The sequence below is a fragment of the Buteo buteo genome, chromosome 13 (assembly GCF_964188355.1).
Source record: "Buteo buteo chromosome 13, bButBut1.hap1.1, whole genome shotgun sequence".
Lineage (NCBI taxonomy): Eukaryota > Metazoa > Chordata > Aves > Accipitriformes > Accipitridae > Buteo > Buteo buteo.
The window spans coordinates 13,209,442-13,232,926 of record NC_134183.1 but is presented as its reverse complement, the minus strand read 5'-3'; the positions used below and the strand labels follow the sequence as shown (position 1 = coordinate 13,232,926).

Sequence of the window (23,485 nt, the reverse complement as noted above, 5' to 3'; positions counted from 1 at the left end):
CCTTCACAGTGCAGGCACCAGGAGAGGCCCAGGGCTCTGGATCACCCTCACTCATCCTAGGATGACCATGAGATCCAGCCTTCACAGATGAGGACCTCCTAGACTCTTAGGCCAGCAAAGGCAACAGAGAAAGCCCTTTGCAGCCTGAAGTGTAGACAAGTCATTGCCATAGTCTACCTTTAAGCTACTTCAAAACAGATAAGTAATCACAATATTCTTCCCCATGAAATGGATGTGAAAATGGCACTGTGGACCCAAGAAAAGCCCACCTAGACCTTCACTGTTCAAACACAGAAGCAGAACAGGGCTACAGAGGGAAGAAGAAATCCTGCTCCTCATCTCCTTTGTCTGCCTCTCCTGTCCTGAAGTTTCCTCTCGCAGGGGAAGCCTGGGGCTGGGGCGAGAGCAATCGCACATCAGCTTCCCCTTTCCCTCTGGGACATGTCAGCAGGACCAGCTGCCTGGGAGACAGGGCTGCTGTGAGAGGCAGGGTCAGTCACTAACATACACTTGAAACACAGGCTGCCTCTTCCTTAGTGAGTAAAGCGGCCCCATAGGAGAAGATCAGTGGCGCAGAACAGCAAGTGCTGAGGACCTGGCACCTAGACTAAATGGGTTGGAAAGGTGTGGTTATATGTGAAAGGAAAGGATATGAAAAAGGGAAAAGGACATTTGGGAATTAGAAGCAAAATGATGTTAGCTTTAGGGAAGAAATATAAGAAAAACTGATAGATGTTGGTCTTAGAAGAGTGCTACAGGTAAGGGTGACACCAAAGAGAAAGGAATGGGAGTTAGAGGTGGCAAAAAGTGACAAGAACATTTGCTGCCCTTTTATTGTAAGAATTTATAGGCTTGAGGCTATCTTTGAATGTGTAAAATAGTTACAGTTATGATTATATGAGCAACTATAACCATAGTTATTACATTATTATAACTAGATGTTTCATTTGGTTTACCAGCAAAAGACAATTTGAGCAAATAGCATCACATAAAGAGTAACATACCTTTGTTTTTTTAAAGAACATTTAAGGTCACTGTAAGTATCTTGGATAAAGGAAAATGTCTATCAAGAAAAAAAATGGCAGTTGAATATTCTTTTGTTGAAAGAACTCTCCTGGCCAACATTTTCTATGTTGGTATTTCTGAAGACGTAAAGAAAAATATGTATGCAGTCTATATAATTTGGGGGAAAACTCTATGCCTATGTCAGTCCAAAATTATTTTTTTAGTAACTAAACTAAAATGTTTTTAGTTGGTGTTATTACAAAACTATTTGTTTTCTGTCTGCTTTCTATTTGTTCAGTGACCAGAAAAATTATCTTGGTAGAATCCAATATGTAGACCTCATAGCATTCATACATGGGGTCATGGTATTATTTTGCAATGAAATTTTACAAGGACTTTACATGTTTGATCTGATTATTTCTTTGAATAGAAGATGAGTACTCCATAATTAAAATAGAAGTTTTCCTATTATTTTTTCAAAAAGTAAAATTTTAAACTACATTAGTGATTAACATGCTGAACATTTACAGTGGTGATGGTGTTTAATAGAAACAAGTCAACCTGCATATGCCACCAGGCTGCATATGTCCAGAAAAAGTCAAATAATACATGTTATGTCTTAAATACTTGTTTAGTTCTTGTGAATCTGAAAATGTTCCTTATTTATATTGGGGAAATATCTCTCATTCTTTCATATAAATGAAAATATATTTCATTTCTCATGTATTTAGTTTGATGCCATACCTTGAAGATTAGAATCAGCTTATATAAGCACCCTGTGTAGTCAGACTGCCTACTAGCTGGTAATGTAGAGGTCATTGACCTTGAAAAAAGCATTGGTCCTTAATTACCATAAAGGAACATCTCTGAGAGAAAGTTTAAAATAGATGCAGCTGGTGTACTCCAGTGGAGCTGCATGGATTGCAAAGAATTAGAGCTACAATAATCTGGATATCAGTGATGTGCCTCCTAAGTAAATAAGCACTGTTTCACTGACAGAATAACATTAACTGAAAATATTCCTGTTTTGCAGAAGGAAACTTCTACTCAGTGAAATCTGACAAACCAAATTTATCAATTCTGTTCTTCATGACTTACAAGTCTATTCAAACCCCAGAAGAAACTACTAGCTGAAAAAGATCCTGTCTTTCTCATGAAAGAGAGAAAGGAAGAAGTCTGTTGAAGCATCTTATTCTACTGACTTGGGTAGCCCTTGATAATATATGATTCAACATATATAAAGCCCTCACACTGGGGGTACTAATAGACAAAGTCCAAGGTTTGCAAATGTGCAAGGCAGAGTGAAGAGCAGAGCACATGCTCATTCCATGCCAGGTCTGCCCGAGGGCCCCTAGAGGTCACCCTGCTCCAGGAGGACACAGGCTAGCTGGAAAAATCCCTGAGCAAGCATCAGGGAGTTGACAACATGGATGCAGAAGGCAAAGGTTCTGCCTGCATGCTTGGTAAAGCAGTGATTGAGTGAAACAGTCTTTACAGCTTAAGATGGATAGGAAATATCCATACAAAGTTCAGGCAAATAGTTGTACATTCCATTTATAGTGTCTGAGAGTCACACATCAGAGTTATGATAATCTGCCTGCATCATGACACCTCTCCAATTCTGACAGATGGAGGGTCAGCTAAGGAACATGCCACATAACCTCTTTTTCTGAGTCATTTGCATCCTAATAGCAATATCATGCTAGCAACCCTAATTTCCCTTCCATCCACCTCTCTGTCCTTCTCTGACTCTTTTTGCCACCTGTTGTCCCTCAGCTTTCTGCACTTTACTCAGAGGCTTCTAAGCCTTTTTACTTCACTCACCTTTTCTGTAACTGGAGTCACTCAGCTGCTTAAATGTGTGAAGGAAATGGCATTCTGAATGTCACTTAAGAGTGATACTTGTTGTGGAAATAGAAGGTGCGTGCATTATTCACCTTGGCTGCACATCCAGTACTGTCCATTTTCAATCACAGGTTGCACATTTACCCATCTTTCTACTCTCAGTTGGCTGTTTTGGGACCTTTCCAAGGGACTAAGTTGCTTTAGTCTATGTGTGGAACAGAGAGTTATTGCTGGAAAGAGAACACTTCACGTGTATGAAAGTCCATTTTCCAAATTCCCTATGTGGAGACATGGAATGTTTGCTTCCCTTTTTATGTAGTAAGGCTAAATTACAAATGCACAGTGCATTGCAGGTATTAGTTCTTGAAGGCAAGAGCAAGATTAGGAAAGAAGATGGACATCTCTGCCACTGCCTTGTATGAGCTGTAGAACAAACTCGTCTTTATCAGTAATATTCTTGGGAGATTTACATTTAACCCCAGATATTCCTTTTTACATATGCACATAAATTATTGGTCCCAACTGCCTTTCTTCCTAGACAATTACTCCACAGCTCACATTAGTAATGGTAACTACTGGGTTATCTCAAGAAATCAGTTCAAAATTCCTGCCCCGCCCCAGCACATGAAGTCTTTATCAGGAACATTCAAACAGATCCTTAGAGGACATCTTAAGAAGGTAAAACAGCATGTTAAGCTCCATATTTAACAGACAAGTTCCATGGGGGATATAGAAGGTATTCCCTGTAATTAATTTAATCTGATCCAATACTTATCAAATCTAATAAAGAAAGTGTGTCCTTACCATCTCCAGGTCCCGATCACAGCAACATGTTAGTCGAAGTGTAGCAATGAAAAGATTTGCTCTGAAGGATTAGTGTTCTGGCATTTCTGCTTATCATCTGCCAACATTCCTGGGAGCTCTCCTTTTACCCAGGGAACAGCAGAATGAAGTTACACTTCCTACATCATACCATATACACTAATGGTTTATAGGCCATATTGATCTTTCCAAGCATACTCTTCTAATTCTGAGAGCATGGCTGACAACAGTATTTGCAAGTTGCAGATCACACAAAGATTGGGGTTTTTTAATGAGTGTACCAATCAGCTCAAGAAAATGCAGATTTTGTTCCAGATCTCTTTTTATGGAAAAAGTGGTAGATTGCACTTTGTGGATAAACTACTGTGAGTAGCAAGAACAAGTACTCTACAAACACTCAGCTGACTGATCTCTGAAAAGTATTTCTCTTTTCTATCCAGAAAAAATTTTGTTAAACTCAACTCATTGTCCTATGTCAGTGGTAAATGCAGACTAATTTCCTGAAAATTCTTTTTTCAATGCGATTTGTCAATAGTCTTAAACCCCGCATAGAGAAGTATTCTGTTCTGCCTAGAGTGATAAATGAGCATATTTTATATATGGGATACTGATTGGGCAGAGCCACCTTGTTAAGTTTTCTGCAGTCTGCTCAAGACCTTAACATCCCATTTTTCTTACTTACCATAATTAGTGAGGAACCATGAATTAAGTAGACATAAATTCTAGTTCCAACATTCTTTACAGAGCTACTCTCAAAATCACCTCAACTGGATACACTTAAATGTCTATTGGCTGTCTCTGGTGAGAATAGCATGAACCTGTGATCAGTTAAACCTGGCTTGAGAAAAACCTGTCTTTTGATTCTTCTGCAAAAAACTTATTGCTTCTCTTTCTATTTAATTCTTCCTCAAATTATACATTTATGGTGATTTTTTCTGAACTGTCAGTACACAGATCTAGCAATGTCTATAGCCTGTAATATCTCCTTACTGTCTACTCTATCTAACCCTGCCACAATAAGGTTTTAACCTACTCATCCATAAAAGTTGAATGACCTAGCTCTGAGGATTTTTTAATATCATAGGCAACATTATTATTTATTTCAACCTTCCCCTTCGTGTCTCAAACCTTCAGATTTTCCATTGAAATGGATGCATTCACATTTTTATAATATTAATCTATTTTTATCATATAACACTTCTTTGAAACTTAGAGGTCTTGGGTACATATTGCTGTACCAGATTCAGTGTGAATTTTAAGTCACTACATAGTGTTTGAACATATGTCATGACTTGATCCACATGAGACTTAGGACCGCATTCCCATAAATTGCCAGTGAGATCAGTGGATCTCTCTGACCTTGCATCTTTTTGACCATGTGGCTAATCAAATAGCAGAAACTCACTGGTGAATGAACAAAGAGACCAACCTCATACCTACTGGCTGTCTTAGCTACAGTGCAGCTTATTGGATTGACTATTTGGGAAGAATAATATAGTTCCCCATCAGTAACTGAATACTCTCTTCTTCCAAAAGCAGTGCTTCCAAAATTTCCAAAAGTTGGACTTCAGTACTGCTAGAGCCATGGTTAATGGGATTTTTAACCTTTCTTTACTGCAATGCCTATTACATAAGGTTTTTTGAGAGTATATCCTGCTTTCAGATCTGCCCGTCTCTCCATGCAAAGACTTGGGCTCCTGAACCCTTTGCTAACAAAGCATCCTGACATTTACCTGGCTTTCATGTAGATTTTAGGTTATTCTGCTGGAGGATAGATTGGATGTTTTAGGAATCCCTCTTTACCTGTAGACTAGCTAACTTCATATGACAATTAGAGGCATAGATTTATGGCCCATGAGCTTGCTTCAAAAACTGATGTATCCAACCTGTTTAGATAATGTCTAGAAGCTGAAGTTTACTTCCTGGCTAAAGAGTCTTGCCTGAGCAATATTTCATCCTAAATATACTTACCTAACATATCTGTAACCACTTTCCTGTGCAGCCTCATTTCTGAGCAGTCTCTTTCTATTTCACAGCAACTATGTGTGAAGTTGCATTCTACTCTGCTTTTGTGTTTGGAATCATTGTACTTCCTGCTATCTTGTCCATATAAAAAAAGAATAATACTTTCTCTTTCTTCCTTTTTCCACCATTCCTATCCCACGTTTCCCTTTTCTACCCTCTAACACCCCTGATTTTGTCACAAACAAACTGACTCAAGTTAAGTGTCAAACAAGCCAATATAGAATCAACCAATTGTACTGCAGTTGTAAATTTGCTGGGCATCCTTATGTTTCAGGTCTCCCACACAACATCTTGCTAAGAAGTCACATCTTAGCAGGAAACAGACCCAGATCTGCCAACTGTATTCTTTTGTCTGCTGTTCTTCTGGGCCACAAATCTTGAAAGTTGAATACTGTTCTACATGAAGTGGCCTGTATCTTAATGATTGCAGCATTGTCAGTATGTTATTTGATGGTCCCTCAGGCTAATGAGAGCCCACAGCACAGCTATTTCACTATCTCAGCATGTGCTGTAATCACTAGACATTGCTGAACCCTATGTTTGATTACACATCCTGGAAACTGAAAGAGATTTTTAGATAACACTCTGTCTAACCTAAATCCCAAAAGATTTAGGCAGCAAAAAGGCACCTGTCCCCCCAGGTTGAGGCTGCTTCTGAATGAACATAACACCTAACACTGAACATCTAAGAACAAATCCAGTTGGCACTTATTTAGGCAATAAGAAGTTTAACTAGTGCTACAGAGAAGGCAATCAGTGTTGCATTTAATAGGATTTAGGCAGTTGCTGTTTTCCTCTATTTGTAATGTTGAGGGTTATGGTAGCAGGGGGCGAGACTCACTGCTTGTTCAGTGTTCCTATGCCACTCTTCTTCTAGGCTTGTTTTCTTATGATAAAGCTAACCTTTTAGCTGGCGTTAGCTGGACTGGAAGAAGTGCAATAACCACTACTAAAGATACTTTGGCAGTGTCTTAGATAACTAGTGAATGACAAGCATGTTTGGAAAGCTCCACAGTCTGACTGGCTTGTAAGACACGGATCTTAGCATTTCTTAGCTATTTTAAACACACTAATTAACCAGTCAGTGTTGACAGGTAGGAAGCTTGTTGGAAAGTAAATCAATCGAAGGGAGAAGAACCCTTCAAAATAGATAGGATTCAGGAAGGCAATTGTCCTACTTCTGTCTTTTATGTTTTCTTGTTGAATAGAGTCTGAGTTATTAAGCCAAATTCAGACACATTTAGAAACCATTCCCTCAGGTATCAGTGCAGATGGAGAAGACATCTAAAGAGGATTTGTCTTATAAAAGGTACATATGTAGTCATGAAGAACTCTTTTCTATTCAGGAGTTATTCTGAGTTACAGAAACAGCTCAAGCAAAAACTTCATTAAATTCTCAAGCATTTTGTCTTCTGAATAACAAATTCCTAGATGCCAGTATGAGGCAATGTCTGGCTGATCATGAATGAATTCTATTTCTTTGCACAAATTAAGTACAACAGTCCCCTTCGGACAATTATTGTGACATAATTCTAAAAATACTCTGTTCTATTCTATTCAAATTCTCATCCACAGTCAAATTTACAGAAAATCTATCTTGATTTTCCTCATGAGTCTGGACCCAAGGGTCAGAAGGTTGATTAAAAAAACCTCAGGTTGATCACTGTTAATTTTCAAAGGGCAATTACACTAACAGACATTAGCATGTTCTGGCTACAATAACACACAAGATCAGCATCATGTACCTTCTATTCTATTTTGTTCTAGTCTATTCCATTCTATTGACACAGCAGCAGGGAACTTGGCTATTTTTTGCCTACATCCTTTATTGCTTTGAAGAGAAAAGGGGCGATCAGAGTTGCTCATATTAATATTCTTTCTGAACTTTTAACTTTCACACCAGTTCCTGATCTTTGGTTCTTTTATGTATTAACTCTGTTTGTCCAGTTTTGTGGCCCATTTTTACATTCTGTGCAGAATTCTACATTCCATGTAGAATCTTGGAATACTTGGTGTTAGAAAGCACCCCTGGAAATCATACAGTTTAACCCCCTTGCTCAAGTAGGGTGAATTAAAGCAGGTTGCTGAAGACCTTGCCCAGCTGGATTTGAATATTTCCAAGGATGGAGGCTAAACAACCTCTCTGCACCCAGCTCCAATGCTTGACCACCCTCACAGAAAAAAAGTCTTTTCTTATGTTTAAAGGAATTTCCTGTATTTCAATTTTTGCCCATTGCCTCTTATGTCCTCACTGGGCACCACTGAGAAAAGTCTGGCACTTTACAGGTTATAACTGAGGAAGAAAAAAAGCCAGTTTTCCACAGGACTTGGCCCAGTCCTGTGATTCACCAACAATTTCTCAGAATTGCTATAAAGAGGTGGCATTTTAGTCCAATGCTACCCAGTGTAGGCACAGTGCTCTGCAGTGCCATCTCAATATAAAAAGTGAGAAAGCACAAGACAATCATCAGCATTACAGAATCATAGAATAGTTTGGGTTGGAAGGGACTTTTAAAGATCATCTAGTCCAACCCCCTGCAATAAGCAGGGACATCTTCAATTAGATCAGTTGCTCAGAGCCCCATCCAACCTGACCTTGAATGTTTCCAGGAATGGGGCATCTACCACCTCTCTGGGCAACCTGTTCCAGTGCTTCATCATCCTCATCATAAGAAGTTTCTTCCTTATATCTAGTCTGAATGTACCCTCTTTTAGTTTAAAACAATTACCCCATGTCCTATCGCTACAGGCCAGGTGGTGGTGATTATTTTGGCTTGAACCAGCTGTATAGTTCAAGGCAGCATTTCCTAACAAGCATGCTGATGGAGAGGAAGTACTTTAGGAAGCACTTGGTGGGATTAGTAGTTCTACGGTGGGCTCTGCACAGCACTTGGGAAGCAAGAAATAACAGGTTAGCAGCAGGGTTGACTGCTCAGGAACTGTTTGGATACATATACAAGCGTACCAAAGTCTCCTGTCTGAACAGCCCCTGCTTATCTTTCTTCAGGGGCAAGTCACCCTTATGGCAAATTTTTATACCTGATGCCTTTAGCCCTGCCAATCTGTGTACTCCAAAGGCAGCCCTAGACAGGGCTTCCCTCTTCTAATCAGATGGCCTGCATGTCATTGGTTGTCTCTGACTGTTATATATATTTTGTAATACTTTTTTATCTCTCTGCTGTTTTCTCTGAAGAATTATGTAGCTCTTTGATATTCTTTCCTTCTTCTGGGTTACTACTGTGTGGAAAAGGGGATGGCACAAAACTGTGTTCTGTCCCAGGGATCAGGTCTGGAATAGAGCTGGCATGAGAGCAGTAAAGGTATACTAGCTTGGGGATGTTTGCAATTCAGCTCTCCATACCTTGTGTGTGAAGAAAAGACTTGGGTTGGGAAGAAAATTTGTTCTTTTTTTGTCCCATGTTGGAGGGAGATCTGTCTCACTCTCACTGGGCACTTCTGGGTAAATGACAGACTGTACATCTTTCCACTACAATGCAGACTAAGCATTCTTTGTTGGCCTGTGAAAGAGTTATCCTTGATTTTGTGTGTAGATAGACTTACTGACAGCCCAGAAGCAATGTGTGTAGTTCTTGGTGTTTGATTATGACCACATAACTCAGGGTAAAAGGAGATATGCAGTGTTCTCCACAATGCTGGCTGTCACAGCTTTGAAGAGTTTAGTATCTCTTGAAGGAAAGAGAGTACCAGCTTCCCCTGACCAGAAAACAGCATCTTTGTGCACAAATACTAGGAACTCGGCAAGCATAGCTGTTCACACCATCCATAAAGTTCCTGCTATGGACAATGAGAAGGGGATGCTCTTCCTCACCTGATGCTCCTGTAGGGATGGGTCACCAAAACTACGACTGCGCTCACAAGATGCTGTAATGGAGGGATAGCAAAGCACTTCTGAGCATGGACCATGCTAATAAATGATACCTTGCATTGTAAATTCAGGAAAATTTCCCACATAGTTTTGCTAAGTTAAGGCTTGTAATGCCTTTGGTATTAAAGACTGAGAGACAAAGTAACTGCTGCAGCTATTTATCAGTAGTACCTCTGCTTTGCCTACCATATGATGCTGCTGCTTCCCTAAGTAACACTGATGCGCCATGTGAGACCTCTCTTTAGTGGTATTCAAGAAAAGACAAAGCATGTGTGTGGAGAGCTAGATACTACCACCTCAACCCTGCTGCAGAGGAAGGAAATCCACATCTTGGGGCAAAGTAAGTAATGGAGAAATCTCTCTCCCAGGTACTTTTATCTGATCAGCTGAAAGAAATTTTCAATCTCCTGTACCAAAGAACTACTTTTCTTACCAAAGAGAGCTGGGGATGTGATGAAACAGGGCAGAAGAGGGTGATCATGATGGTCGTGTTCAGAAAAGTTTGTGGAAAAAGTAGGCACTCTGTACATCATGTAGAGATTTCTTCCCAGGAAGACTTCAGGCTCTGCACAGCAACAGTAAGACCAACCCCGAAGGAAAATGTTAGAAAATCATAACTGGTGTGTGGGTACATGCAGCTGTGAGTACTTGTGTGTGCATGTGTGCAGGGAGAATAATTTTTTAAAATGAACTTGCAATGTCTGAAACAAATGTATAAATGCCTCAGTTCTTATATTTGGCTCAGATCATGTTCCCTGTGCAGCTGGTACAGCCAAATGTTTCAGTCACTCCTCAGAGAGCTCAAAGCTCTCCTTCATATCTTAAGATGTCAGCGAAACACTAGCTTCTTTCTACTGAAACCCAACTCCAAGGAGCAATGACATTAGTATCCCTAAAAATAACTCTCTGGGCTGGGGTCCTTAGAGAAGTGTTTACTATTAGATTCTTGAGCCCAGTATAGAACAGGCTTTCTCATAACAGGTCAGACCCTGAGGGGCCCCCATTTTGGCTTGGTCCATTTTAAGAAGTCATTGCACTCTTCATGTGCGGCAGGGAAAGGAGCAGCTTTATCCTATGTCCCTGTATGCTCCCAGCTCAAAATTATTGGTATTTCATACATTTCCAGGGGAAGTCCTTCCCACTTTCTGCCTACAGTAAACACGTGACATGAGCTTCTGAGAAACTGTATTTTCTTTGAAAATGACTGTTGTCATTATTACTACTGACCAATGGCTACAAGTCCCACTTGGGATCAACCGAGAAGAGGCTGTGCCACAGAGAGCTTGGAGCCTGTGTGCTGCTGCTCTGGTGCCATAGCAGGCTGTGCTCCACGGGAAGGAGGATGCCCCTCTGTTTGCACGGTCAGACAGGCCTAGCACAGGCAGCTTCAGACACAGCCACTGCGCGTGGCACTCCATGCATGCATCCCACGGCTGCCAAGCCATGGCCTTAGATGCTCACTGGGTTCAGATGATGAGGTGTGACCTGCAGCACAGCTGGACCTGCTCACAGTTTAATACATCCTGTTCATAGGGTGCTAAGGGCAGTGGGGACACACCAGTAGGGCTTACAACAAAGCTGCTGAAGCCCATGAGGGAATACAACTCATGTAAAATACCTTGTTCTCTGCCTTTTTGGTAATGGTATTCTGAACTCTTTTGTTAAATTTCTCTCATCTATAGCTCAGAGAGTTATTTTCTCTTAAATTAGTCCAATTTTTTAAACAGAATCTCCTTTCAGAGTTAATTTTGGTTAGATTATTAAGACAAGACCACTTCCTACATCTAACAACAGCACACTACTGTCTCTTTCAGACAGTGAACATGGATTCATAGGCACAGATGTAGCAGGATAATACTTTCTGGGGTTCACAGGAGGCTGTAGTCATAGCATGAAAGATCATGCTTATTCAGTGTTTACTGTGTCAAGTAAAATTTCTTGCTGATACAGCTAGGGACTGTCTCTGCTTCCTTCATGCTAGAATCATACTGCTGGCTTGTCAAAATGGAATCTGTTAGCACAATGAGGTCTTTCTTCATTGCATTGTCTAGATGAAGTGCTGGTGAATGCAAACAGAACATTGGAATGATGAGCTCATCAGAGCTTCCATTATCACCACCCCAGCCAAAAGCAGTGCCATCTCCACCCCTTATTCTATACCATTTAAGTCATGCACTGGTTTCACACCATCCCATACACCCATATTAACCACTACATCCCTCCCCATCTTTTGATATACACATAAATGTAATTTCCTATGATAGGGGTGGTCTATGGGCCACCCGTGTAAAATGTCCATAAAATATCCATTGAGTTCATATAGTCCATGACTTGGGTTCCATCTATAATGGTGGTCACTTAGGACAGGAAAGATGGTGTGTTTTTTGAAGTTATTTGGCACCAAGTCCAGCTCAGGTTGGCTCGCTGCTGCACTTGCATGTCTCCTTGTGAGGCTAGTCCTCCATTGGTTTGTGTGGTTCCTGCTATAATACTTCTATAACATGTAAGGCAAATCATGGGCTACAACAATTTAAAGGTGTATCTGTTACAGTCTCTACCCCTTGACCCTTTGATTGAGGGTTTAACATTTGCAATGAACTCCTACCCTTGCCCTTGCCTGTGTATATCCATGGGCCACAATCCCATAAGGGTGTGCCTGCCCCAGCATGAGAAGGACAATATTTCCCACAGGGCCAGGAAAAGGAAGGTGGCCACTGTGAGGGCCTTGCTGTGCCCAAGGGAACGCCTGGGTCAGGGGTGCTGTGGCCCCATCTCTGCCCCTGTGCAGGTTGTGCAAACAACAGGGGGATGCCGGCTGCTGGGGAGGTGCCGGTGCCGCTACAAAGCTGGAGGAGAGCAAACCAGCTACTGTTCAGGTGCTTGATCGGCTCTAGCCTCCAGCCTGCATAGGGAAAGGGTTGTGGGCAGGAGCCTGCCACAGCCTCAGGCCAGAGGGTGATTCCTGGTGGGAGCTTTGCACAGGGGCCCCCACCCAGGCTGTGGGCTAGGCGGCATCCTCGTCCTTCAAACGGTATCCCAAGAGGAGCAGCGAGGCATGCTGAGTAAGAGCTGTTTTCTCTGTTCCCCTCCCCAGAGCTGACAAAGAGGGCTGCAGGGAACCTGGGTTGGAACTGTGAAGACCTGATGGCTACAAATGAACCTGGCCCAAGTGACTTTGGAGGAAACAGGGAGTCATTCCTACAGTTGGGCTTCAGAAAGGGGCACAGGGAACTGCAAGGGCACATCTGTGGCAGGGCTGCAGCAGTGGGACTGGGTTGATTTGGGAGACTCAGCACAGACCAGAAGCACAACATGCTCGTGGAGGAGGACAGGCTTGAGGGAGGGTAGGGAGAAGATCATGGTACTTGCTCTGGAGGGAGCTGCATTGTGAGCAGGGCAGCCCCTGAACCTCTGAGTCCCAGTGCAAAGCCCCTGGGAAATGCTCAGGCCAGCTTCATGGATGGTGGGGGCTGGGACCTGGCAGAACTCGTGTGAGCAAGCATTGCATGGGAACCTGCTTCCCCCTCTTTCTGGCACCAGCCTTGGGAGGCTGACTATGGTACCAGGGCAACTGTGAGAGCTGTGATGAGGTAAGGGGATGAGTGCTTTTCAGAAAGAAGATGTCTCGAGATGCCCAACATGACAGACCAGAGGCTGGGTAGTGCTGTATGAGGGGCCTCCCTTGCCTTTTGCCTCCTGATCTCCTCAGAGGTGGGGGCAGTGTCCAGAGAGAAGGCATCCTCTGATATGTCCCTGCCTGTGTCCCACCCTCAGTCTCAGTTCCCAGTGCAGAGGACACACAGCCAAGCAGCTTCCTCGGATGGTGTTAGGTGCTAGGGGACATGTCTATCCCAGAGCAGTACCAGCAATGATAGCAGGATGCTAGAAGCCCTTCTGCCCCTGTGAGCAAGAGCTCCCCGTGTTTTCACAGGCCATATGGATCATTTCCTCACTTTTGCCTCTGTGGTGGAGGAGAGAATGTCGCCAGCAGAGCAGCTCTGCTGCCCAACGTGTAGAGCAGTGATGTGAGGACAGCAGAAAAATCACCTAAGCATCCTGTCCATCAAGTCACATGAATGTGTAGCCAGCTCTGCAGGAGCCTGCCTGGTGGTGGAAAGCTAAAGATTGCCCTTTCGGAGCCCAAGTATGCCTGGGGGAGGATAGAGGGGAGAGGTGGTGCTGAGCCCAGGCTCACAACTTCTTCCCCTGGTTGCAGGACAGAGAGGCTGAGGCAGTGGCTAAGGAAGAAGGGAGCAGAGCTGTGCCTTTGGCCAGGGATGGACAGCATGGAGCCTACTACTTGGCATGGCCAGTCTAGTGAAGAGAGACAGGAGAGAAAAGATCCTGGAGAGGAAGGGTCATCATCCGGGCCCACAAGACCCAAGGTGCAGAGGAGGAACTGGGACCACACTGAGGCCTTAAGCTGTCATCAGGAACTCTGGGGCTGCTTTTCTCATGGATAGAGGTGCCATGAGCCCTACAGTACCCTGACCCTGCCAGTGTCACCTCTCATGCCAGCAAGGCAAAGTGCTGCCCCCACATCAGGGCAGAAGGTGGAGGAAACCTCCTTAGAGTCCAGCATCTCCTCCACCCTGCAGTCTTCTTGCTACCTGAGAGATGAGAGCAGCTCCTGGTCCTCAGACAACACAGAGTACATCGTGACCATCTGCACGGGCAACTGTGTCTGGGCCATGGGCAGGGAAAAAACTCCCAATATAGCTGGAGCTATTGGGAGAATGAGAGCAGTACTGAGGTCTGTGACTCCCTGTCCTGTGGATATGCGATGGACCATGCCATGACCTACACATCCAGTGCACCCCTAGAGGTCGGTGGTGAGACACACATGCATCCAAGAAAATGTTTTGTTAGTCTAATCAGTGTTTCAACAGTCTGATCAAAATACAATACGTATTACTTGTCCAATCACTAATACCTACAACCTAAATTGTCCACTTTCTCCCAGTGGTGCTTAGTGATACAGAATGGAAAAGTCACAAATTTAATAGTATCTGCTCCTCTTTTTAAAAATGTGGAAATCTCATTTTTCCAGTCTGCTAAGGTCAAGGGTCCTTCTCAACAAAGTGAGTCTTCAGCATCCTGAATTCTTTGCCAGGAAGATTATGATGTTGCTGGTGGGGTTTCTTCATCCTCCATCTTGGGTGCTCTTGGCATTATTTTTATATGCTATTGAACAGCCTGTTGCTAATATTTCTTTTTTTTTTTTTTTTTTTTTGGCCATAAATCTAGTTACCCAAAGAGCACGTTTTTTTTAGATTTTTAACATATAAGGTATAATTTCTTTGCACAAACTAGGCTAAAGCTAAAAACAAGTTAGACATTTGTCTCCAAACTGTTGGGAAACTTGCTGCTTCAGCTAAACACAGCTAAATAAGCTCGAGACTTAAGTAGTCCAGGCAGGATCTGATGAGTCCTTGTATTGCTAAACTAGCTCAAGGTTTCTGGCCTTCTGATAGAAATGGCAACAGGAAATGTAATGTTCTATGGGACTACATTAGGAAAATGCTTTAGGCACCTTCTGGACTGGCTTACATTTGGTCTGGCCCAGAACGGGTATTCTCATGGTTCAAGCTATTAATTTTGAGTATCAATGTGTAGCGTATGGAAAGAAGTAAGTCACTCTAAAAGGCACTTCTTTCCATGATCATGACATCTTTTGTAGAGGAGGGTTTGTCACTTACAGAGGTACTTACTTCTTCCATAAGAAGACATGTCTATAAGACCAAGTTAGACAAGAAGTTGAATTTTTAGACAGTGACACCTACTATACTTCAAATGTCTGAGTCTACACCGGCAAGCAAGACAGTCTTTTCCTATTGAAGCTAAGCAGATAGAGGCATTTATTTTTCATGTCAAATGGAAATTTTCTCAGTGTGTTATATTATATACATATAGAAATCCAGTCAATTAAAGATCTTATGAAACTCTGTCATTGATAGCACAAAGGGAAGACAGGTTCTGCATCTGTTTGCATTTGTTATAGAATCCTTAATCCTTCACACTACCGTGAGTCATTGCTTATCTAATACTGTCATGCCAGTGCATTTATTTTTTTCTAAACATGGTTTAGAAACCTGGCTTCTAAAATGAGCTAGTTTTTATGTTGTTTTACTTCACTTTAGTTCAGTATGAGGTGGTTGCTGAAGATTTTGTACAAATTTCTCTGATTATGTTCAATACCAGTATCTTTTCTGTTTTGCAATCCCTGTTATGAGGCAAACCTTTCTGTGGAGGAGAGTCAGTTAAACATTACTCTGAGGGCAGAAGCAGAGAACTACCACAAATGTCAAAACAAGATCCTACTAAAGAGCAAATTTTTCTACCATCTAGTTACTGGGTTTCTATGAAGTCTTGACAGCAGGTGGATCTCCCTACTTCTTTTTTGTTGTTGTTCTTGCAGCAAACCAGAAAGAGCTTTTAGCTCTTCTGAGCCTTCTTTTCTTCTTTTCTGCTTTAGGTGGTTTGCTATTGCAGCTGATAAGTAGTTTTAACAAAAAATTACTTGCTCCTTTATGGCATACTTTTGTGATAAATGTGGGGCAAAGATTGTTTATCAAAGCTAAGAATGAGTAATTGGGAAATACGTTTTGTTACTGAAACCAGTTAATTTTAATTCATCTTTATATTGTAACAATTAACCGTTAATTAAACCCTCGGGTTAAGCAATAAGGATGTACTAACGATTTTACTGATATGTGTGGGGATGTACTGATTATTGTGAGGAATGTGAAGAAAATGTTCCTGACACTTGAAACAAAGATAGGTCAAACAGGAATTGTGCCTGCGAGAAGAACAAGATAAAGATTGGGAAAGGGAATATGAGCAATTTCCCGACACTTGAAACAAAGATAGGTCAAACAAGAACTGTGCCTGCGAAAAGAACAAGATAAAGATTGAAAAAGAAGATATGAGAAACTGAAGAATGCGCACGTTGCGGGAAGATTGCAAGCACCAACCAGGAGCTCAAGTTTTGTAATATGTATGAGATAATTAAAAACCTAAGGACTAAAACTATAAAAACAAGGGGTGTGAATGTGCTAGTTACGGCAGTCGGCGGAGCGCAGACTCCCCTGCCGTCCAGCGCTGTTCTTTGCTCCTATCCTACTTGCTACAATTAATAAATTTTAATTGGATTATAGTCCGTTGTGGTCTCAATTTATAACACTTTATTTAAAACATCTAGCACATTTCTTCATAAACTTCAGACTGCTGTGAGAAGAAGTACAAACAAATGTTTAGGCACTGGAAAACATGTCCAGACAGACGCTGGTGACTTCCGCCTTGGAGATTTCCAAAATTCACCTATATAGGGTCTTGAGCAGCCTGATCTAGCTCTGCTTTGAGAATTGTATGAGACGCTTCCAGAGAACATTCTGATCTAAATCTTTTCAGGATTACATGATTCAGTGATTTTTCTCCATCAAGAGCAAGGCCTCTGTGTCCTCAAACCTGCACACTGGGTTATTTTCAGTGTTTAACTCACCAAGCCTAGTGGGTCTTTTCAAATTGTCTCTGCTGGACTTGTCCAAATCCTTCTTTTAGATCCTTCTCATATTATTTATAGGAGATTTATTCAGTCAGTGAGATATCAATAATTTCTAATTATATCTGGTCACATCACCTGACAGTTTTCCCTTTAGTTGACTTTGCCAAACAATGCTTTACCAGGAAAAAAGTTTGCCAAAAATATTGTGACTGAAGAAAGAAAGGGTATCTGTACCATGTGAAGACAAGAGTATAAAATCACTTGAAACAAGACAGCTCTGCCTTTAAAGACATTTTCAAGGTAAGTGTGGGCTGTCTTAGCTAGCAAAGGGGGGATAGAGCTTTGCATTCTCTGTTACACTGCAGTCCTGCTCCTCCTGGCACTCATTTTCAGAAGGTGATCTGTTTCTCAGGTCATATTTTAAACATGCTTTCAAGGCATCTGTAAATATTCATTCTGCAACTTCACTCTGAATTTCTGCACAGCAATAAGAAGGGAAATTCTTTTTCTGTTTTACAATACTACCAGCCTTCAAGTCACCCAGCCTGCAAGTAACTTGTCCTATCCCACAAGAGGTAAGACACTGTTTTATTCATTCTTTGCGTATAATAAGGGCATATAAAGGATTTAGACTTGTCTAGCAGTTCTACTTTGAAATAAATATTTACTGGAGGGAGGCAGGGTTAGAGAGGGAAATTATACTGGGAGTTCATTTGCCATCTGTCATGGTTTAAGCCCAGCCTGCAACAAAGCACCAGGAAGCTGCTTGCTTACTCCTCCCCCACCCCACCACCCCAGTGGGATGAGTAATGTAAAGAAAATATAAGGAAAAACTCCTTACCACTCACCAATTTTCATCATGGGCAAAGAACAGACTCAGCTTGGGGAAAAAACAGAATTAATTTAATTTACTAGCAATCAAATGAAAACAAGGATAATGAGAAGTAAACCCAAACCTTAGAACACCTTTCCCCCACCCCTCCCTCCTTTCTAGGCTCAACTCCACTCCCGGTTTTCTCCACCTCCTGTCTCCCAGCTGTGCAGGGGGATGGGGAATGGGGGTTGGGGTCAGTTTGTCACACATTGTCTCTGCCTCTCTGCAGCTCCTTCCTCCTCAGAGGGAGGACTTCTCACTCTTACCCTGCTCCAGTGTGGGGTCCCTCCCACAGGAGACAGTTATCCATGAACTTCTCCAGTGTGGGTCCTTCCCACAGGCTGCAGTCCTTCATGAACTGCTCTAGCATGGGTCCTTTCTGAGGGCTGCAGTCCTTCAGGCACAGACTGGTCCAGCACGAGCTTTCCCATGGAGTCATGGTGATCTTCAGGGGCATCTGACTGCTCCAGTGTGGGCTCCTCCACGGGCTGCAGGTGGGCACCTGCTCCCCCCGCTCACCTCCATGGGCTGCAGGGGGACAGCCTGCCATTTCACCATGGGCTGCAGGGGCATCTCCTACTCTGGCACAAATCCTCCCCCTCCCTCTTCACTGACCTTGGTCTGTCTCGCACATTCCACTCCCCTCCCCATTGCAGGTTCCCCTTCTTAAACATGCTATCCCAGAGGCGCTACCACCGTTGCTGATGGGCTCAGCCTTGGCCAGAGGCAGGTCTGACTTGGAGCCAGGGAAGCTTCTAGCAGCTTCTCACAGGAGCCACCCCTGCAGCCCCCTCCCCCGCTACCAAAACCCCACCACATAAACACAAAACACCATCCGAAGACTGTGTCTAAGGACTACATTGCAGTGACATGTAAGAAAAATAATGCATCTTAGAAGCAGTATGACTGTATCTGTATCATGCAGCACTTTTGCTAATAAGCCCTGCTCTTTCGTAGGATGAAGTAACTTAGGTGGAGAAGAGCACACTGATGTAGTTATGCTGCTTCCAGTATTAGGTCTTGCAGAGCTGATGATGGTCATTCTGTGCACAGAACACTGTGAAGTGCATAGTGCTTTGTAATGTGCTATAGACCAAGCATAGGAGACCATCTAAGGTAGAATTTTTTTCCTGCTGACAAACTATTTTCTATCTCTGTTATGTAAAATTCAGTTATAATTCCCCTGACCTGGACTTAAACACACTTCTAGCTGATGTCTCATATTTAATTGCAGACCAAAGCAGAGTGTGGGTTTTTATCCCTAAATCCTTGACTTGGCAGTATACAAACTGGTCAGGTTACACCAGAAGAATATATTTGTATATTCTATTCATTAGTAAAAAATATGTGAGTCAGTCTATCACTTTATCCCATGTTTTCTATTAAAATATATTGTGTTGAAAAACATACCAGTCCTGCTGATTAGCTTTGAAACATGATGCAGTGTGCTCTTAGTGTTGCAAATTGCCTATTTGCTGGTAAGGGATTTGAGTCAAGTGAAGACACAGATCACAACCAATATTTATTTGAACACCTTTCATTAATTAATTTGCTACAGTTTTTAGACTCAAGCTGTTACTATTCATGCTGGGCAACCTTGGACACTGTACATTCATGTATTTCCTCACAGCTCATTCATGCACACACTCACCTGTAGCTCCCCAGTAGGAGCAACAACCGGGAGGCCAACCTTGACAGGTCAGTGGCTTCTAGCTGCGTGTTCAAGAAGACCCTCTGGAGCTCCTGGTTTCATCAGGTGGTATGTATAATGCTGTAGTCTGTACTAACCTCTTGGATGTCACCCCAGTTATACAACTCGTTGTTGATGGTGGTGTGTGCCGTCGGGCTTGGGCAGATTAAGCAGGTCTTGGTGTTGTGAGTTTGGCAGTTCTTGAGGATTTAACAGGACCACTAGCCTGAGGACATTACCAGCTTTAAGGAGACTCTCACAGCATGCACTTTTTTTCTGTTCAGCCTGCTGTCTTCTGATGCGTCTTTCGCCATCCCTAGAGGGGCATGTATGCAACCCATTCACATTTCCTCACAAGGAGGAAACTTTTATGACTTTGCTGAGGACTTTGTGCTACTATGCCCATGCTGTACTCCACATACAAAACTGGAAATCTCTCTTCCCTTCCAAACTCGAATTTAGTTGTTGAATGTGTAGGGAGCTCTCATTTAACTGCAAGTAATTTAATGCTTTGCTCTTGGTTACTGTAAAATAGTGCTTAAAGACTTAGCTGAGAATCTAAAATTGACTTACCTTCTGAAAATTCCAGTTATAAGAAACGTATTAACATTTTGGGATTCTAATACTGCATTTAAAATTCCACGTCAATTTCTGAAATTCATAAACCTTTATTTTCTTATAAATTATTTTCATGTACATTTACAAGGCACTAAAACACCATTAAACTGAAACCGTGATAAACATTAAAAAGTCATATTTCTTCATGCAATTGTGTCACTAACAAGTTATTTCCAATCACCACTGTCAGTTACCAAATGTTTGTGCTGTGAATTTAAGTTCAGGTAGTCACAATATTTTATGGTTGAGTGTCAAAAGGGAACAAAGTTCTAAAAAGTGCAGTATATGTGTCCCAGATCAGTAGGCTGATTCAAAATAAAAATATGTCTAATTGGCTACATGGTTTGCAAGTATAAGCTTTTTGACCTAAAATTCTCCACATATGTAAAGTTTCAGTGCCATTTTCCACTGTGTAAATACGTGGGAACCTGTCTCCAAGGCCATTTGCAGTGGAAAATTGGAAATGTGGCACTGAAATACTGCACACACTGAAGCTGATGCCTTTTTCGGGCATTGGATGATCACTCCTGTCTGTGCAAGGACAGGACTGCAGATCTTGCTGTGCAGGGGACTCAGAGAGGCCAGAATTTTTGTTTCACACAGAGGCAGAGTACAGCTAAGTGGCATCTCCATGTGAAACAGTCATTCTTGGGTATAGTGGATGCATGGTGCTGTTCACATTGGGTGGCACATTGGTTCTCACTGCTCCACTGGGAGAACTGCCTTGAAGAATCAGTCCTCCTGCTTCCACAAGGGAGAAGGAGCAGCTGAGGAAGGCAGTGGTGGTTGCTGAAGACATTTGTCCCCAGTGCCATGCTCCTGTATGTAGCAGCAGCCAGCCTGGTTTTCCATGTTGTGGCCAACCAAACCGGTTTGTTGTTGGCAGCTTCTTTGCTGCTACTCACCTGCTCCCAGTGCCCACCTCAGGGTGGTGCTTTAGGCAGGTGGACTTTGCCTTTGGCTGGGCAATACAGCTAATTATTTCCTGGGGTAGAGTTGTTCCTGCCCTAGGGAGTAAGAATGGACTAGGAAGGATGGGGGGGACACTTCCTAACTACCCTTCAAGACCTAACTTTTCCAAAATATTTGTCCGCCAAGGTGCCCAGTTCCAGTGGGCGTGTGCACGTGGGGCTTCAGTTTGTATCCTTTGTCACCTCCTTGCCCCTCCTGCGGGCAGGCACTCAAACTCATTAGGCTAATTAGGTGTCATGCGCGGTTTGTGCTTCCAGAACCTTTGGGAAATGGGTCGGTGGGCTTGGGGGTCGTTTGGGGAGTCGCTTCTCCCTCCCGGCAGGGATGACCGACCTTTGACCTTTGTGCCATATCTGGTGAGCTGCCCCGCTCAGCCTATCAGAACCGCGCGCCCTCCGGCCTGCGGACTTGTGCAGTCCGTTGCTGGGCAGGGTTCGCTGTTCTGCAGAGCAGAACTTGCCCCACCACCCTGTTTGAGACATTAACTCCTTCAGCCTCTGACACCAGGTGCTTGTGCCCCAGATTGTGAGAGACTGAATTGTTATCTTGAGCTGTTTGTCTCAAAGATTGTTAGGTGTGAGACACTTCTCAAGCCATTCATCTCAAGAATTGTGGACTGCTTATCTCAAGCCCTTTGTCTCTGAGATGGCCTGTCTAAGCAGGACATTGCTTGGTCCATAAGGACAATTACTAGGCCACTGAGGCATTCAGGACAGGAAACAGGCTGAAGCCGACAAGCATGTAAGAATGTGGAGGCTACCATTCTCACAGAAACTGTAGTCTTTGAGATAAGATACTGGTTTCTGGTGTTGATCACGCAAAGGTCGTGTGATAGATGAAACCTGCAGTGTGTGAACAGTGCATGAGCAATATGTATATGCATACATCATCGAAATATGCCCTATAAAAGACCGTGGAGACAAGCCATGGTGTGCACCCACCACCGAAGAATTGAAGACTGAGGACCAACGGGACACCACTGGATCCATGGTGGTGACTATCCTTGCAACTCTATCCTGACTGCTTGCTTGATTTCTGCCTTTTCTTCCATTCTATCCTATTGCTACTATTTTCTACTTTTGATACTTTTGATAATAAAAGCTCTTTTGGGTATACGGCATTTGACCTCGTTTGTGTCTTAATCTCACTCTTGGAATCATATCGAAACCTTCCCCGACATTGGATCGGGACACAGATTCTGAGCATTCATGTGCTTCCCATTTAAATCCCATTGGGGATTAAGTGAAGGTGTATCTTAATAATTATCTTGCTGGCCAATAAAGAACACCTGAGCCACAAAAGCCTAGCATGCATAGAAGGTAATAACAACAAAATCTGTACTCAGCATTCACTGAATACAGAAGAAACTGTGGGAACATTGACTGAAGACTGGAACTGCTTTTTTTTTTGTAGCTTGATTCCCTAACAGCTAGACTGCAGGAAGAGATCTTTCTTATCCTGTACATTTTGCATTCCTCTCTATACAAGGATTCAACTTTGATAGGAAAAATGGACAAAACTGATTTGTTTCACTTTCAGCGGAATTTGTGAGACGTGGTAATCAAAACTAGATGCCAGTACTTAGATAGGGTTCACTTGCCTATCATATAATAGGTGCTCCACCACCCAGCCTGTCTTAAAAGACAAGAGAAAGGCTGGATCAGATCCTTGGGAGATAAATGTTTCCTGGAAGGGAGATTCCAGGTTTGATGCCTGATACTTCCTGGAGTGCTAACTCATATACACTAGGCAGCTTATACAGAACTGCAGAAATTATCTGTGTTCCATATTCCCTATCGGAGGGTATATCACTTGCCTTCTGCAGGGGCCTGTTTCACTCCACTGACTATATAAGGGTGCTGAGGTGGTAAGCTTAAACTTTAAAAAAATCACTTTCAGAAGATCAAACTTATCCTTGTTCTAAGTCTCTGTCACCTAAATTCTGTCTGTAGTCAATAGAGAACAGTGGATGTTGATAGAGAATGATTCAGGCCATCTTAAGAAAGATGTATCAAAAAAGGTGGAGTTAACTCCTGGAGGTGCCTTTTTTCATCAGAAACTGTAGAGACACCTTGGACCTCCAAATTAAAATGCCAAATTAAAAAAAAAAAAAGACTTCTTCAAACCAAGGCAAAAACCAGGAACTCTTGATAAATCAATTTTTTAGGAGACCAAGGAAGGCACCTCGATCAGAAATGCACACTGAGATAATGTGGAGCACTCTTACAGGAGTTTGAAGATGCT

At 42.6% G+C, this 23,485-nt stretch overlaps 1 long non-coding RNA gene across 2 annotated transcripts in view; it reads right to left on the bottom strand.

Annotated features, from left to right (window-relative positions):
- The window catches only part of LOC142038901 (uncharacterized), a 92,230-nt gene extending 88,447 nt beyond the window's left edge, over positions 1 to 3,783 (bottom strand). Inside the window, exon 1 of one of the 2 annotated variants that reach the window (XR_012652723.1) lies at positions 3,655 to 3,783. This is a non-coding gene — a long non-coding RNA (uncharacterized LOC142038901). The remainder of the gene's footprint in view (positions 1 to 3,654) is intronic. The other variant, XR_012652722.1, reaches the window with a different exon arrangement.
- Between the last annotated feature and the right edge of the window lie 19,702 nt (positions 3,784 to 23,485).